Here is a 13931-nt window from a genome sequence, read left to right as displayed (position 1 = left end):
AGAACAAAATCCAAAGGATAGACATGTGTGTGAACACTTATTTCCAACATGGGCCCTGGTCTTATAAAAACAGGACATACACAACATCAAATCAACCAAATAGTACAATCAACAAAAACACACAAGTTCAATAACCATTCCAATGGAAGGCTCGCACATTACTCTAGTTTACTCAGCAAGAATTTGTTCAATCAGAAGGGTTTTAAAACCATTCAGAGAAATTTGCAGATTTAATTTCGTTATGGATCTTGTTCCACTCCTCTCCCCGGTATTATAGAGGAATGCACTTCTCCCAACTTTGCTTTTCAGATTGGGTAGTTTCAAGTTCACTATGCTAGCTCTCGTGTTCAGGCTATGAGTGTCCCGAACAAACTGGAAGTACTTGGTAAAATAGTTTGGAGAAAGATCCTGCAAAATTTTATAGACCCCATAGGTTTTAGCTGTTGAACACTACATTCATTGGGGAGCCAATTTAACTCTCTAAAATGAGTTGGGCTAATGTGCGTTCTTGGGCTGAGGTTAAGGATGGCCCTCATTAGTTTGTTTTGGGCTTTTTGCAGCCTGTCTTTTGATTTTTTTACACCACATCCAGATATACAGGTATAGTCATAGTGACATTGAATTAAAGAGGTAGATATTGTCCTCATGGTCTTCTTGCCAAGAAACTTAGATATTGTTGATAAATACTTTGTCCTTGAGTGAATTTTCCCAATGACAGAGAGGGCCTAAAGAAGCTAACGTTGGCTGTGGAAGACAACCCATGATCTTGGGTATGTAATGTACTTCAAGCCTGTTTCCGCTGTCACCAATGTGTAAAGACGCAGGCGCAGTGCGGAGAGCGAGAGAAAGAGAGTGTGTGTGTGTGTGTGAGAGAGAGAGAGAGAGAGGGAGGGAGGGAGGGAGGGAGGGAGGGAGAGAGCTCAGACGTGGCTTGCACGTAGGCTATATTTTGTGCAGTGGGAGTGCAGTGTGTGTGTGTGTGTGTGTGTGAGAGAGAGAGAGAGAGAGGGGGGGGGGGACAGACAGACAGAGACAACAGCATATTTTGAAACCGGAGTTGCATGGTGTTATGGACAGTGTGCTTTGTTTTGGAAATAGTACCATCTACTATAAAGGCTTTGGAAATACCATACTATTTTGGCAATGTAACAAAGTGACAGCCTCTATTACCTGTGCGCGTGTGTGTGTGTGTGTGTGTGTGTGTGTGTGTGTGTGTGTGTGTGTGTGTGTGTGTGTGTGTGTGTGTGTGTGTGTGTGTGTGTGTGTGTGTGTGTGTGTGTGTGTGTGTGTGTGTGTGTGTGTGTGTGTGTGTGTGTGTGTGTGTGTGTGTGTGTGTGTGTGGTGGGGGAGGTACGGTACAGAAGGCCCGGTTGTGATAGGCAGGGTTCACCACTCCTCGAATGTCAGCTTGACGAGGGGGTCCCAGGGGAGTCCCCAGCAAAATGAGCAAATTGTGTGATTTCACTATGATTTCAATGACTAGAAGTTAGCCCAAGGAGAGAATGTAGTGCATATATACTTGGTCATAGCTTTCACTCTCTCCTGTTATCTCCCCATCCACATTATAGTATACTTGCACTGTTCACGTCAGCTGCGTCGACCCGATGGTGCGTCACATTTTTGGAGAGCTGCACGCAACGCTGGCAGGCTCACCGGCCTGGGCTTTGACGCCCAAGTATAATTTTTGCTTTATGTGAACTTGCACAACACTGAGTGACAGGAGTCTGGGCCCGGCTTAACTAGGCTAACCTAGTCTTGTTCCTTTAATACTGGAGAGTCACTTTGACAGAATACTTTGATTCCACTCATCCTTTTAACATCACTGCATATTAGATGAAGAAAACTCAGATTAGAACAAGTCATCTTGCCCACCCTGACAGTAGTATCCAGTGGTACAGGTGGTGCAGTTGTCCTGGTGTGTGTTCCCAGTTCCAGAGCTGAATGTTCCTGCAGGACAGAGCAGGGGAACCGGTGTTCCTGCTGGGCAGAAGGAACCCACTGGACACAGAGTCTGATCCGCTTTGCTAGAACCCCAGTCACAATAGAAACCTGCCCAGCAATCACCTATAGCACAAGAGAAAGAAACAAAAAATAGCAACAGCATCTCTACAATCTCAATCTCTGTCACACAGTCAGCAACAGTCACATTCAAAAATACTGACAATAAAAACTTTCAAATTAAACTCTACTGGTCATTCATACTCCATCTACCTGCTCTGAGCCCATGTTGGCAGTAAGTCCCAGGTGGACAGCGAGACCCAGTTCTGTTGTCGCTGGGGTTTGCTACTGTGGCTCCCATCAGACAAAGAAAGCCATCGGCACAGGATCCAGAGGGCTCAACCAGCCCTTCAGAACCACAGAACTGACCTGCTGGACACACCAGGCACTCGCCTGCGAACACAAAGACTTACAGCTTTGGCATCGGAGGACACTGGGAACTGGAAGTGTGAATTTTCTTAAAACAAGCAAAAAAAAATGGGACCAATCAGGGAAGAAAATACAACTTGCTTCAGAGACTTTGAAACATGTTGATATTCATTGAAAACTAGTAAAATTATGCCACAAATAGAAGGATCAGTACTAGACCTTTTTAACACCATAAAATGTCATATGCCAAGTGGAGGAGGGATGAAATAGGTGTCACTCCATTGTACAAGTACGCACGTGTCAAATTATGCTAGGGAGCTCCATCACAGGACATAGTTCGAGTACAGTAGGTACATAATCAAGTAAACAGCAGGTAGACCAGAACCAGTATCGCAAAATAAAGTGAGATACTGCACTTTCACCTGTGGTAGTGAGACCCTGGCTGGGGCTGTATGTGCCTGTGGGGCAGGTTTGTGGCTGGCTGTCTGGACCCAGAGGACAGCCGTAGCCGGCTGGGCAGGGCAGAGGGCTGGAGCCTCCAGAGGAGCCCTCCCTGGTGGGGCTGGTGCTGGGACCCTGGCAGTGGAACCCAGGTGGGCACGGGTTACACTCCTTCTGGCCTGTTAAATCCTGGAACCATCCTGGGAAACATAACAGCGACAACACACCAAAAACATATTCATATTTCTGCTTAAAAGAGGGAGACAGAAGTTCTAAAGAGAGTGCACACTGTATGTATGTATTGTAATTATTGTGTTTTGAATATATAGCTTATTGTTTACCATAAGGGCATGATTTGCAGTCATCTTTGCCTTTTCCTCCAGTCTCATTCTGGTAGGTGCCAGCTGGGCAGGAGGACGGCACACTGCTGCCCCTCGCACAGTAGTGACCTGCTGGGCACGCGCCTCCAGATACACCTGAGATCGGGGTGGAACTCTGGGATCCCTCCAGACAGTAGAAACCTGTGGGGGAAACATCACATCTTATGAGCAGTGAACATGCAAAGCACAGTCAAAGCTACACTGTGCTGAATATCAAGTGGGGGTAATGTATTCGTTAATGGAAATCATAACTGTACTCTCAGTGTCTTTTCTCACCTGGCAGGCAGGGACCAGACACTGCTGAGAGGCCAGTCTCTGAACAGTAGGAGCCTGGACTGCAGCGGCGACACTGAGACCCGTCCACAAGCCCACTCTGCTCACTGTCATAAGATATGAACCATTAATACCAATAAACTACAGCAACAGACCGGCTTTAGATTATATCTCCCATTTGCCATTATTCCACTGTAATTAGACACGAACAAAACGTGATTTGACCATGACCTGACTTTGACCGAATGTCTATTGGTGAGATCTGTGAATTTGTTTAGACCTTGAGAAAAATAAACTATAGAAAACAGTGCACTGCCAAACATTAACATCTTAACAAGTCATTTAGTCTATTATTGAAGTTGTAATCTCAAAGGTTTTCATGAAAATAAATCTCTGTTAAGTTACTATCTATCACAGACTGAGTTAACACCATGGTGATTGAGCCTATTGAGCATTTGCAGCATTTGTGAACTGGGTGTCTGGAGCTAACACAATAGACTCTTCACGTTACTGTAGGTTCCTGACAACTCTTGTGTGAAGTAGGATAAATAGCTACTTTTTCTCCACAACTAACATCACATAATGCAACACTGTTCGGATCCCGGCACCTGCAGTTACCATTCATCGCCATAGGTGTCGCCAAAGAGAACGGAACGGAAATCTCAGAGATGATCACACAAATTGTAATGTTGTTAAAATAAGTGGGGGAAATCTGCCCTCATGTCAGATAATTTCACTTCAATTTATTTCAATAATCTTGTCGATTCAAGTGTCATTTTCCTGATAGTGCAGTGATTTAGCTGATTTTGACTTGTGTCAAGATATAAATACAAAATTCCTGAAATAAGTGAAACTGCACAGGAAGCAAGTGGAGTTATCTCACCCCCTTGGCAGATTTTTTCTCTTGGTTTATGCACATGAGGGAGGTGTTTAATAACCTGACTCTGCCAGACAGGGGGCGGTATTGTGTTTGTGAAAACAATACCGCCCCCATCTGGCTGTGTCAGGTTAGGTGTTTAAAGGGTCATCTCAAAGTTATGTAAGGATATGTGCTGTACCTGAATGTTCCCTTTGGGCAGGGTTTTGGTATAGAAGTCTCTGTGGGGCAGAAGAAGCCAAGAGGACATGGGAATCCAGTGAGGCCGTCTGATGGTGAAGGGTCAGAGGCTCCAGCAACACACACAAACCCGGCAGCACACGGGCCACTGGGGAAGGTCCTCCCTTTAAAGGAATGTACAGCATTACAGGAAAGGTCTGTATCAATCAAACAGCATACTGTAGCAGCAGATACCCCTAATCAGAACAACGGACCGATGAGGGAGGTGTCATACCTGTTCCTTTACAATACATTCCAGGGTCACATGATGAGCACTGCCTCTCCTCAACCAATCCTGACGTGTTTCCATAGGTCCTGGTCGGACAGGGATGCTGATTGGCTGATCCACGAGGACAATAAAACCCTCTCTCACACGGAACTGGTAGGATCATTCCTGATGTTCAGATGGGATAAAAAGTGAAAATATTTATTTTTATTGTTTAGAAAACTGGCAATGATCTACTGATTGATTATGTTTATGTAACCAGCTCAGCTGCTAATCAGTTAGTCATTCAATGAACGGTCCATCCATCATTTATCTCATCCATCTATATAGATATGACCTCACCTTGGTCTGGACAGTAGAAACCAGCAGGACAAGTCTCACAGCTGTCCTGACCCTCTCTGGGCTGGTAGCTGCCTGAAAGGCAAGCCGTCTCTCTGACACTTCCCTAAAGCAAACATTAAATTAGATGCACTGTGCTTGACACATAATTACATTGCAATAATAACAGTGGAGACAGTGAGACAGATAATATAAGATAATTATGCAAAAGATGATGAAGACTGAAATGGTCAAAGAAACAGGGGGGGGGGGACAACATCAAGTATGTAGTAAAGCACTTCAGAATGTCACGGCAAATTAAAAACAAGGCCGAAAGACATACTGTAACATGCAATATTGTTCAAGAATGATGTGGGACAATATAGCCGCTGCCTGACGACACATATGACTGACCTTCTCACAATAATGCCCAACTGGACAGACATGTTGCTGCGGTCTGTCTGCACGCTGTCCCTCAGGACAGTAGTAGCCCTCAGCACACTGACCACTTGGCCCAGCTTTGCCTCTCTGGTGACAGTAGTGACCCGCCGGACACAGCTGGCAAGCCTCAACTGTAAATCCACCAGTGGAACCTGAGTGGAAATTAATGAATCGATAAACACACTCACAAATGTATCAGGTGGTTGGTATGTTCTATCCATTTATTTATTTGTGGACAAAAACTGCAGGAGATGATGTAATGAATCCATTACAAATAGATAGCAATGTTAATGCAAAATGTTTGATGCAAAATGCATACCTATTCCCTCATCAACCTCTAACTTCATAACCATACAAGGAGCTAGAGCACATTTTAATAGGATTCTACAGTAGTTGTCCGCCGGCGCCGGCAAGCAAGGATACGATTACAAGAATTACACGACTAGTAACCCACTTTGTAATTGAAATTATTCATAGGGGCCCTAGGGTTAACAAAATGATTAAGAGGAAGTTTTCATATTTCTCTGCATCACTGCGCAGCAAAACCAGAATCCAGTTCACGTTCTGTAAGGACATTGGCATGGAAAACTGACAATGCTTGCGACAAAGAGGAGTAGGAGCTGTACTTCTCTGTTTGTTTCAGATTATTTGTTCACCACTATCATCACTAAGATGAGAAAATGCATTATTGATTTGTCCTGAATTGTCTTTCTTTTTTAGAGAAAAGGTAAGACAATCTCACTTTTGATGGTTCCAATGGGGCAGGGCAGAGGAAGAGGGCTTCCCTGGGGGCAGTAGTGTCCTGTGGGACAGGGGGCAGCATGAGGCTCTGAGGAGCCTCTGGGGCAGTGGTATCCTGCAGCACAGGGCCCTGCTGGGCCGTCTAGACCAGGCTGGTTACAGTAAGAGCCAGCCTCACAGGGCTGGGGGTAGGCAGAGCCCAAAGGACAATAGAAACCTATAAGGGAGACACACACAGAAATAGTGCTTAATTAACTCAATTGAAGCTTACAGCAAAAGTTCAGTCAAGAAGAGGAAGAGCGTGGTGGAAAAAAAGTGCTCAAAAACCATAATGGAGAAATACATCTACTCCATTAAAGTAATTATTCAGCATTCAAAAGTTTACTCCAGTCAAATGTACTCATTCTGAAGACTGATCCCTTTCAGAGTGTTAAAGTATTTTAATGTTTTAGGACTAACTGCTCCAAATACTGTTGGGGAGTTTAACAACAACAACTTATTGTATGCGCTTATTGTGTGTTTTGAATGGAAAACCATTCTGTTAAATAGTAGCTACAGCGACCAGATAAATGTAAAAAAAAATACTCAAGTAAAATGCCAGTACCTCAAATTGGTACTTAAGTACAGCTTTTGAGTACCGGTAGTTTGTAACTTTCCACCTCTGGTCATCTCCTGCTTCTGCTATTTACATTTAACCAATCAGATATCTATCACTCTCTCTCTCTCTCTCTCTCTCTCTCAAACTGCTCCTTGCTTGTCTGTCTATGCTGTTGATATGCCTGACCACCTCCTCCTTGAGGCTAACCAGCTCCTCAAAAGGCCAATTTCCACCTGGAGTGTTCAGGTCTTCAGCTCTTTAAGAGGGAGATTTCCATCTCCAGAATTGAAATTCAATCTCTACAGCCCTCCGCCAGTGTCTAGACACTAGCAGAGGAAATCTTTCACACGCTGCCTTCTTGGAGATATTGCCCGATGGAGATAATTTAATGATTAATCTAATCGCAAAAGCCTTCTCTGTAATTCTAGACTTGTCTGTAAATTCAACCATGCAATAAAAAATGGTTGTTCATCCTTTCAATTAGTCTCTCCTGATTGAAACATATCTGTGCTAAAGGTAAAATATGCCACACTCACTGAATATGAACATATCAAATCAGTCAGTCAGGAGAGAGAGAGAAAGAGAGTGTGTGTGTGCGTGTGCATGTGTGTGCGTGTGCATGCATGTACATGTGTGTGCTGAATTAGTCTCTTATGATTGAAACATATCTGTGATGCCAAAGGTAAAATATGTCACACTCGCTGAACAAATCAAATCAGTCACAGTCAGGAGAGAGAGAGAGAGAGAGAGAGAGAGAGAGAGAGAGAGAGAGAGAGAGAGAGAGAGAGGAGAGTGTGTGTGTGTGTGTGTGTGTGTGTGTGTGTGTGTGTGTGTGTGTGTGTGTGTGTGTGTGTGTGTGTGTGTGTGTGTGTGTGTGTGTGTGTGTGTGTGTGTGTGTGTGTGTGTGTGTGTGTGTGTGTGTGTGTGTGTGTGTGTGTGTGTGTGTGTGTGTGTGTGTGTGTGTGTGTGTGTGTGTGTGTGTGTGTGTGTGTGTGTTTGTTGGGGGCGGGAGCAATTTGCCTATGGGGAAAAGGTATCACATAATAACATAAAGTGCACATTTCAACGGGATGATTTGCCCACCTCTGGGGCAGATATCTCCTCTGGGGCAGATATCACCTCTGGGGCAGATATCTCCTCTGCATGCACACTGTGGACTCCTAAGACACGCTGTTGAGTGAGTCACATTTTGCTCTGAATCCACCTCTGGCGTCGTTCCCACCTCGGTCCAGTTAGCATCTCTCCCTATAAAAGAACATGGCAGATGCGGCATGAGATGTCTAGGATACAATCTTTGTTACATCTAAAGCAAACCAGAGAGTAGCCAACCATAAGTATAGATGCTGATTTAATAGTTTTGACTGTCAAAGGCACAATTGCTTTCTATAAAGTCTTTTGATGTAGCACCACCATAAGCCAAGGATTAATTTGTAGAATAATTTAGGACAAGGTCAAATTGAAAAGCGGTTCCTTTGTGGGACATTTATCAAGAAGCATACCAGGCCCATATCTTTATCGATGTGCTGCACTCTCAAAGGAAGCATTTTATGTCATTAGTACCAAGTAAACAAGCACATATTTTACCAGAATGAATGGAGTTATTGAAGCAGGACAGATTGTGCGTGCAGAGGCCGGAGTCTGGCTTTGTGGTAGAAACCCCCAGTATTTCACACAGGCAGCTGAGCAGGGAGGAGTCGGCCCGGGGAGTGGGACTATCTGCACCTTCAGCACAGTAGAAACCTGGGAGGCACAGACCTAACACAGGAATGTCACATCAATTATACATACATGGAATTACTACACATCTCATCATATGAAATCTGAGTACCTGAGTACCTGAACCAACAACATCTAAATGATATGACACAAAAAATACTGTACTTGATAAGCATAACTGTTGACTAATGGGAGACCTGGGGTAATCCCCCACCTGTGGGCTGTGAGGCTCCAGGACTGGGGCAGTATTTTCCTGGGGGACAGCGGTGGCAGTGAGAGGGGGAGGAGGCTCCAGGCTCTGGGAGGTAGCTGCCGACAGGGCAGGGTTTGGGTGAAGCGCTACCCACGGCACAGAAGTGTCCCACGGGGCAAACATCTCCATAGGACTGGGAGACAGGAGACGGCTCAGTGGCTCCCAGGGAACAAAAATGACCTGGAGTAGACGATCTGGTTAGATAGGTCTATTGTGAGAATATTTAGAATGTGGTAAGTGATTCATATTACTGCAGGGGAAATGTGGATTAATAGAGATGTACAGGGGGAAACAAACACATTGGCTGGGTTTCCCAAAAGCTTCTTAGCGCTAAGAAGCTTCTTAGACCCCTCCCGTGGAGCTTTAAGAAGGGTCTAAGAAGCTTCTTTAGCGCTAAGAAGCTTTTGGGAAACCCAGCCATTGTCATTAGATTCTTATTATAACTCTCTGATATACCTGTCATACCTGGGCTGCAGGGTCCAGAGGGCTCTGTCAGAGCGCTGCTGTTACAGAAGGAGCCAGAGGAGCAGGGGGAGCAGTCACTCAGTGACGTCCTGCCTGCTGATCGACTCACAGTGCCCGTGGGACATGGGGATGGTACAGATGAACCCTCCATACAGTAGAAACCTGGGTGAGATGGCGTGTCCCTGGTAAACTCTAAGTTTGTTTTATAATAAGATTCATTGTTTGCTTCTTTGTGTGTGTGTGTGTGTGTGTGTGTGTGCGTGCGTGCGTGCATGCGTGTGTGCGTGCGTGCGTTCTCACCTGGTTGGCAGGCATTGCATGTGGACTGTCCAGATGAGGACTGGAAAGTGCCAGGGCTGCAGATGGCCGGCTCAGCGCTACCATGTGGGCAAGCATGGCCAGGCGGACATTGGTGTTCTGTAACCCAGTCAAACAATCAAACTTGAAGGTTGAGCTCTGATCTGCTGCCCCCTCGTGTGCAGTACATGCCATGGGATATTATCAAGATTACTGTCCAGATGACGTATATACCAATCTCAAATATCTTTTCATTTACATTTAGAATGTACATTTAGATGGCCATTATCCGTTATGGTAAAGCTTGACTGGTAGATTCCACCATGGCCAATGTGGTGTCATGGCAACAACGTTTGACCCCTACAGGGAAATCCTGTGGGAGGCGACAATGCTCAGCAGCAGGTGTCCTGACTTTGACGGCACTATTTATAGGTTCTGGGCCATTTCAAGCTCAAATTAGCATAACTTCTTCTCAGATAAACGGAAAAAAGGGAGTGAGAATGCCTTTCAAATGATCTCCAAGTGGAGGAGGAAAGCTACTGTAATTCTATGACCTCCAAAGTACATGATTTGCAGTTGATGCACTCTGCTACAGTCACAGCACCAGTTACAACTGTATAATACAGTATATGAAAATGTGCAATCTAATATGGTTTTATAGGTAAAGTTTTATAACAACTATTTGGGGTGATACATGTAAGTAAGCATCCTTTAGTGAGTACACTATTTGGAAAGAGGTTTGACTGTATGTGATCAGATGTGATGTGGAAAAAAGAGTAAAGAAAATGATGAAGTGTGGAAGACTACCATGGCTGAACCTGAGTTGACCCGTGAGGGTGTGTACCTGGTTGATGTCCAGACACTGATCCTGGCGGACAGAACCACCCTGGGGGACAGAGGAGGTTAGCAGAGGGTTGAGCCCATGAGGGGCAGTAGGAACCCGGGTAACAAGCTTCACAGTCGGCCTCCGACTCAGCCCCGGCCCTCCCAAGGAAAGTGCCTGTGTGGAGGAGACAAATTATGAGGTGAATAAAAATAACTTTCTTTCTGTTTCTTCTAGGTCTTTTTCACAAGCACACATGCACGCACACACGCACGCACACACGTGCGCACATACATACGCACGCACACGCACACACATACGCACGTACACACGCACGCACGCACACGCGCACACACACACACACACACAGACAAAATTAGACAATATAGCATAACTGGATCAGACATGTCAACCATGGGTGGCTCAATTTGTTCACTCATCAGTTAAGTAGCTTGCTGGCCATTATGACCATTTTATTCTCCTCCCATTAGGGTTTACAGCCTCCTCTTCTGGATACATAAACCTGACTGTATCTCTGGGGGCTTTATAAACCCTCGTTCACACCATACGCCAAAGCCACGCTGAAGCTACGCAGTGCTATGGCAGTTTCATTCCGACGTCCTTGTTAACAGGCGAGACCGTCCACACCAGCCGTATGCCACGCACGCGCCACCCTCCATTCACACCGGGTGCTATTGAGAAGCAGCGCTTAACAGAAGCTGAGTGCAACGCTAAACCGGTCACACCAGAAGCACTCTCTTTTCCAAAGATAGTAATTTTTTTCACCTAAATGACAGGGGGCTTGACTATTTGCATTGAACAGCAGGTTGGTGAAACTCATTTGCCTGGCAACAGAAAAGATTTCCATACAAACCCTCTCCTCCCATACAGCATCCAGAGCTCTTGTTTTGGTACCTGGAGGACAGGGGCTTGGCATTGCACTCCCATTAAGACAATAGTGGCCTGCAGGACACACATCTCCGTGGATCTGACCCAGGGTTGAATCACCAGGGCCTGGGGATGGAGATGTGGCATCTCCTGTAACTGAGACAATAGACCTTTATTATAATGTCATTGCTCATTAGATTAGCAAGTGAGCTAAAAGGCCAGATCCATTTGTTGTATTCCCTGTGAGAAAACATAAATAAGAGCAAGCAGCAGTGGGGACTGTTTAGCGTTCTGAGGAGACTTCTCCAGCGGTGCTGAATCAAAAGCCAGGGAAATAGAACGACGAGCAGAGTGGGAGAAGGTGGTGTGCCGTATACCTCAAGGCTTTAAGTTCCACAGATGCAATTGACAAAATAAGCAGACATGAATCTTAACACAACTAAAAGGGCAAGTGGAAGCGTGTCACCTCACCTGTGACATTACTCCAGGGCGTGGCGGTGCTGGATCCCCGTGAGCAGTAGTAGCCTGGGCTGCAGGGCCCAGATGGGGAGAAGAGGCCCACCTCAGCACAGTAGTGACCAGGCAAACAAGGCTGACACACCGCTATAGACACGGCCCCTGAAAGAGCAAGATCCAAGATACAGTATACTGTAGGTAAAATGCTACATGTGTCTGGTCTAAAAAGATACATCAAGTTCATAGATCATTTTCAGCCGACAAACTTATGCCTAGGCTAGGAGTTTTTTTGCTTTCCCCACTTTGTTTTTTGGACCACCTGGCATACCTTTGGACTTAAAACCACCTAAATACCTTGGTCCAAAACAGTCAGCCCTAGTGCTTATATTACATAGATTGCATGTTTTAGTATTGTATGTATTTAAAAAAAAAATCGAAATTGCAGAGCTGTTAGACTCTTTAGTGTTGTTGAAGCTTAAGTTCCTCCTGGGTTCCTTAGTGGAAAATTATGTTTATTATAGTGAACGAGGACAGGAAAGGTTTTAATTTCTTCCAAAAAAAAGTCATAACTAACATCCCCAATAACTTCAGTTATGACAGCCTATGCCACACCACCAATGTGTTTATGCAATCATTCAGTGTTATCTGTCACCATCTCTGGAGCTGAAGGTGCCTGCAGGGCAGGGTATCATATAGCTGGTACCCTGGGGGCAGTAGGACCCTGCGGAGCAACTGCCCCCTGTCGGGCCTCCTTCCGGCTGGGTGGAAACAGAACCCTGGATACAGAGGTAACTGGGGGGGTAGCGATGATGAGGAAGGAAAAGATGGGGGGGGGGGGGGATAAATAAAGCAGAGGAGAGAAAAAAGAGGTGTGTGGGAGGTGATAAGTGAGTGTAAAAGAGGTTTAATTGAGGGCGAACAGAGTGAAATAGAAACAACATGGCACATCTTTGTCTGTAACATGATGAAGTACATGCCCTGGCCACAGTTTCCCTTTGTTTACCCAGGAGAGCAATCCCCAGTGGGAGCAGCCAGCCCAGAAGAGCTGCAGTATCTCCCCGGAAGACACGGCGCACACCCCCGCTCATCGGACAGCCCCATCTGCCCGCCGAAGGTGCCAGCTGGGCATGGGAACGCGACACCAGACTGCGAGCCTGTAGATAAAATACAGTGTAATATCTACAGATGGTCCAGGACTAAACATCACTGAGCAGTTTGTGAAGACCATCCGTATCTTGATGATGCCGCTATAATGGCTATTTGCATAATTGCATAATTAGAACGCCATTTACTGTTACAGCCACTTGTTTACTTGATTACAGTGTGATAACACTGGAGGTTATTAAAATGCTCGAGTGGCTGCAATGTTACAGCCACTTAACTTAACTTAACTTAACTTAACTTAACTTAACTTAACTTAACTTCAGGAGTACACACATAACAGAAGGGCAGTAGGATTATGCAAATGTAAAAAAGAAAATATAACACAATGTACAGTATTACTGTATTGGCGCCTCTTAAACAGAATAATTAAATGACTGTCATTAAGCATATATCTGATATACAGTCATTATAGTGCGATAACACTGGAGGTTTGTTATTAAAGTGCTCAAGTGACTGCAATGTGGGTCCTACCTGGTGGGCAGTAGTGTCCTTTAGGACAGAGCAGGGGGGTGTGAGTCTTACCTGGTGGGCAGTAGTGTCCTTTAGGACAGAGCAGGGGTGTGTGAGTCTTACCTGGTGGGCAGTAGTGTCCTTTAGGACAGAGCAGGGGGGTATGAGTCTTACCTGGTGGGCAGTAGTGTCCTTTAGCACAGAGCAGGGGGGTATGAGTCCCAGACACACGGCCAGTGTCAGGATCCACTGAGCCAGCACAATAAAATCCTGCTGGACACGTAACACACTCTGCCTGTGGAGGAGGAAAGGGACATAATAAACTTTCCAACAAAACATAAAGCACAAAACTACTTTACTACAGATGTTCATTAACATCAACAGACATACAAGTTTAGCTGTTTTTTCTGAGGTGATAAAAGTTAAACTCCATGGCTGATTTTTGTGTGTGTAATTCTATCTGTCAATGCCATACAGTATACTGTACACTATATACAGACAGGGTTGGACATGCTGAACTCATCTTTAGAGGTCACAT

Source organism: Poromitra crassiceps (genome assembly GCF_964638095.1).
Source record: "Poromitra crassiceps genome assembly, chromosome: 5".
NCBI classification, from domain to species: Eukaryota; Metazoa; Chordata; class Actinopteri; order Beryciformes; family Melamphaidae; genus Poromitra; species Poromitra crassiceps.
This window is presented reverse-complemented; position numbering follows the sequence as displayed.